Source organism: Hyperolius riggenbachi, chromosome 2 (genome assembly GCF_040937935.1).
Source record: "Hyperolius riggenbachi isolate aHypRig1 chromosome 2, aHypRig1.pri, whole genome shotgun sequence".
Taxonomy (NCBI): Eukaryota; Metazoa; Chordata; class Amphibia; order Anura; family Hyperoliidae; genus Hyperolius; species Hyperolius riggenbachi.
This window is the reverse complement of record NC_090647.1, coordinates 326,174,871-326,180,225: the sequence shown is the minus strand read 5'-3', so window position 1 is coordinate 326,180,225 and position 5,355 is coordinate 326,174,871.

Here is a 5,355-nt window from a genome sequence, read left to right as displayed (position 1 = left end):
AAAATAAAATCTTCTATCAACTCGTCATACACCTAACAGAATACCTTGGGGTGTCTTTTTTTCTAAAATGGGGTCACTTGTGGGGTTCCTATACCGCCCTGGCATTTTACGGGCCCAAAACCGTGAGTAGTCTGGAAACCAAATGTCTCAAAATGACTGTTCAGGGGTATAAGCATCTGCAAATTTTGATGACAGGTGGTCTATGAGGGGGCGAATTTTGTGGAACCGGTCATAAGCAGGGTGGCCTTTTAGATGACAGGTTGTATTGGGCCTGATCTGATGGATAGGAGTGCTAGGGGGGTGACAGGAGGTGATTGATGGGTGTCTCAGGGGGTGGTTAGAGGGGAAAATAGATGCAATCAATGCACTAGGGAGGTGATCGGAAGGGGGTCTGAGGGGGATCTGAGGGTTTGGCCGAGTGATCAGGAGCCCACACGGGGCAAATTAGGGCCTGATCTGATGGGTAGGTGTGCTAGGGGGTGACAGGAGGTGATTGATGGGTGTCTCAAGGTGTGATTAGAGGGGGGAATAGATGCAAGCAATGCACTGGCAAGGTGATCAGGGCTGGGGTCTGAGGGCATTCTGAGGGTGTGGGCGGGTGATTGAGTGCCCTAGGGGCAGATAGGGGTCTAATCTGATAGGTAGCAGTGACAGGGGGTGATTGATGGGTAATTAGTGGGTGTTTAGGGTAGAGAACAAATGTAAACACTGCACTTGGGAGGTGATCGGACGTCGGATCTGCGAGCGATCTATTGGTGTGGGTGGGTGATCAGATTGCCCGCAAGGGGCAGGTTAGGGGCTGATTGATGGGTGGCAGTGACAGCGGGTGATTGATGGGTGGCAGTGACAGGGGGTGATTGATGGGTGATTGATAGGTGATTGACAGGTGATTGACAGGTAATCAGTGGGTTATTACAGGGGAGAACAGATGTAAATATTGCACTGGCGAATTGATAAGGGGGGGGGTCTGAGGGTAATCTGAGCGTGTAGGCGGGTGATTGGGTGCCCGCAAGGGGCAGATTAGGGTCTGATCTGATGGGTAACAGTGACAGGTGGTGATAGGGGGTGATTGATGGGTGATTGATGGGTAATTAGTGGGTGTTTAGAGGAGAGTAAACGCTGCGCTTGGGTGGTGATCTGATGTCGGATCTGCGGGCGATCTATTGGTGTGGGTGGGTAATCAGATTGCCCGCAAGGGGCAGGTTAGGGGCTGATTGTTGGGTGGCAGTGACAGGGGGTGATTGATGGGTGATAGGTGATTGGCAGGTGATTGACAGGTGATCAGTGGGTTATTACAGGGAAGGATAGATGTAAATAATGCCCTGGCGAATTGTTTAGGGGGGGGGTCTGAGGGTAATCTGAGCGTGTAGGCGGGTGATTGGGTGCCCGCAAGGGGCAGATTAGGGTCTGATCTGATAGGTAACAGTGATAGGGGGTGATTGATGGGTGATTGATGGGTAATTAGTGGGTGTTTAGAGAAGATAACAGATGTAAACAATACATTTGGGAGGTAATCTGACGGCGCGTTTGCGGGCGATCTAATGGTGTGGGTGGGTGATCAGATTGCCCGCAAGGGGCAGGTTAGGGGCTGATTGATGGGTGGCAGTGACAGGGGGTGATTGATGGGTGATAGGTGATTGACAGGTGATCAGTGGGTTATTACAGGGAAGAACAGATGTAATGAATGCACTGGTGAATTGATAAGGGGGGGTCTGAGGGCAATCTGAGCGTGTGGGCGGGTGATTGGGTGCCCGCAAGGGGCAGATTAGGGTCTGATCTGATAGGTAAAAGTGACAGGTGGTGATAGGGGGTGATTGATGGGTGATTGATGGGTAATTAGTGTGTGTTTAGAGGAGAGAATAGATGTAAACAATGGATTTGGGAGGTGATCTGATGTCGGATCTGCGGGCGATCTATTGGTGTGGGGGGGTGATCAGATTGCCCGCAAGGGGCAGGTTAGGGGCTGATTGATGGGTGGCAGTGACAGGGGGTGATTGATGGGTGATTGATGGGTGATTGACGGGTGATTGACAGGTGATTGACAGGTGATTGACAGGTTATCAGGGGGGATAGATGCATACAGTGCATGGGGGGGGGGGGGGTCTGGGGAGAATCTGGGGGGTGGGGGGGTGATCAGGAGGGAGCAGGGGGCAGGGGGGGTATAAAAAAAAAATAGCGTTGACAGATAGTGACAGGGAGTGATTGTTGGGTGATTAGGGGGGTGATTGGGTGCAAACAGGGGTCTGGGGGGTGGGCAGGGGGGGGTCTGATGGGTGCTGTGGGCGATCTGGGGCGGGGGGGGGGAGAAAATCAGTGTGCTTGGTGCAGACTAGGGTGGCTGCAGCCTGCCCTGGTGGTCCCTCGGACACTGGGACCACCAGGGCAGGAGGCAGCCTGTATAATACACTTTGTAAACATTACAAAGTGTATTATACACTTTGTATGCGGCGATCGTCGGGTTAACATCCCGCCGGCGCTTCCGTATGGCCGGCGGGATGTTGCGGCGAGTGAGCGGCGACAGGCGGAGGCGGAGGATCGCGTCACGGATGACGCGATCGCTCCGCCCATGCCCAAACAAGGACCGCCGCCATTTGTCAATACGGCGGTCCTTGCGGCGTCTGCTTCCCGGCCGCCATTTGTCTATACGGCGGTCGGGAAGTAGTTAAGTTAAACAGTCAGAGACAGTCTGACTGTGGTGGGTGCCTGGGTCGGTGGGTGCCTGGGGGGTGGTGGGTGGTTGACACTAGTAAGTGACACATCAGGTGTGTGGGGCCCCCAGCCCACCACCACCAGCCAGGCCTGAGCCTGGAACCTCCAGCCCACCACCAGCCAGGCCTGAGCTGCCCTGGGGCCCCCAGCCCACCACCACCAGCCAGGCCTGAGCTGCCCTGGGGCCCCCAGCCCACCACCACCATCCAAGCCTGAGCTGCCCTGGCCCCAGCCCACCACCACCAGCCAGGCCTGAGTCCCTACCCCCATCCCACCACCAGCCAGGCCTGAGCTGCCCTGGAGCCCCCAGCCCACCCCCACCAGCCAAATCTGAGCTGCCCTGGGGCCACCAGCCCACCACCAGCCAGGCATGGGGCTCTCCAGCCCACCACCAGCCAGGCCTGAGCTGCCCTGGGACCTCCAGCCCACCACCAGCCAGACCTGAGCTGTGCTACGGCCTCCAAACCACTACCATCCAGGCATGAGCTGCTCTGGGGCCTCCAGCCCACCACCAGCCAGGCCTGAGCTGCCCTGCCGCCAGCCCACCACCACCAGCCAGGCCTGAGTCCTTCCGCCCAGCCCACCACCAGCCAGGCCTGAGCTGCCCTGGGGCCCCCAGCCCACCACCACCAACCAAATCTGAGCTGCCCTGGGACCTCCAGCCCACCACCAGCCAGGCCTGAGCTGCCCTGGGACCTCCAGCCCACCACCAGCCAGACCTGAGCTGCCCTGGGGCCTCCAGACCACTACCATCCAGGCATGAGCTGCTCTGGGGCCTCCAGCCCACCACCAGCCAGGCCTGAGCTGCCCTGCCCCCAGCCCACCACCACCAGCCAGGCCTGAGTCCTTCCGCCCAGCCCACCACCAGCCAGACCTGAGCTGCCCTGGGGCCCCCAGCCCACCACCACCAACCAAATCTGAGCTGCCCTGGGACCACCAGCCCATCACCACCACCAGCTAGGCCTGTGGCCTTCAGCCAACACCACCACCAGCCAAGCCTGAGCTGCCCTGGGGCCCCCAGCCCACCACCACCAGCCAAGCCTGAGCTGCCCTGTCCCCAGCCCACCACCACCAGCCAGGCATGGGGCCTCCAGCCCACCACCAGCCAAGTCTGAGCTGCCCTGGGGCCTCCAGCCCACCACCAGCAAGGCCTGAGCTGCCCTGGGGCCTCCAGCCTACTACCAGCCAGGCCCGAGCTGCTCTGGGGCCTCCAGCCCACCACCAGCCAGGCTTGAGCTGCCCTGGGGCCCCAGCCCTCCACCACCAGCAAGGTCTGAGCTGCCCTGGGGCCCCCAGCCCACCCTCACCAGCCAGGCCTGAGCCTGAGGCCTTCCGCCCAGCCCACCACCAGCCAGGCCTGAGCTTCCCTGGGGCCCCCAGCCCACCACAACCAGCCAGGCCTGAGGCCTACAGCCCACCACCAGCCAGGCCTGAGCTGCCCTGGGGCCCCCAGCCCACCACCACCAGCCTGACCCCAGTATGACAGCTATACGCCCTACTACATATACTGGGGATCTATACACCTGGCTACCTATACTGCGGACACTGGCTGTCTGTCATTATGTGCATTTACTGGTGAAAGGCTGTCTGTCTGTCATTATGTGCATTAACTGGTGAAACACTGTCTCTCATTACATGCATTTACTGGTGAAAGGCTGTCTGTCATTACGTGCATTTACTGGTGAAAAGCTGTCTCTTATGTGCATTTACTGGGGAAACGCTGTCTCTCATTACGTGCATTTACTGGGGAAACGCTGTCTGTCATTATGTGCATTTACTTCATATATTTTTTATGTAACTACATTAGCTGGTACTACTACATTACAGTTAGCCCCACCCACATGATCTCATGACCACGCCCATTTTTGCACCACAAATTTCCCCTGTGAGCCCCGCCTGCCAGCCCTTGTGCCCCCTTTGAGCCCCCCCAAAAATCTGAAGCTGGAGCCGCCGCTGGTATAGCCATATGTTCCCCCCCCCCTTTCCCCAGTTTAGATAGTTAAATGTGCCCTCTTCCCCATTCAGATAGCCTGAGGTGCCCCCCCTTTAAATAGTCAAATGTGCCCTTCTTTAGATAGCCAGATGACCCCCCACCCCTCCACACAGAGATCCAGATAGGTCCCCCTTTCCCCCATTTCGATAGGCACATGTGCCCCCATAGATAGCAGGTATGCCCCCCTTTAGATAGCCAGATGTGCCTGATTTTTCTGCTGCTGTTAATGCTTCTGCACTCCTGCAGAGGGAGGGAGTGAAACATTTATGCAGCCAGTGAGCCGCTTCTCATGCAGGTGGGGGTGCAGCACCTGTGCTGAGCGTCCTCAGAGTGCTGCGCCCCCCTTGCCCACCCATAGCTACGCCTCTGATTGCATTGAAATGTGACTTTGCACAGTCTCTACACTCACATTAAGTTAAATCCGGCAGCGCCAAAGAAAGAACTATTGGCTCGGTTGTGATGACATGAAGCATGTATACTTTTTTTGCTTGTATATCAAGACATTGCTTGTATATCAAGTCAAAATTTCACAAATGTTTTGCTTGTATATCAAAGCGCTCTTAAACCAAGTCACTCTTAATCCCAGGTTTTACTGTATAAACAGCAAGAAGGACTAATGAAGACTAGTTCAGCACTGCCCTGCAACACTTTGC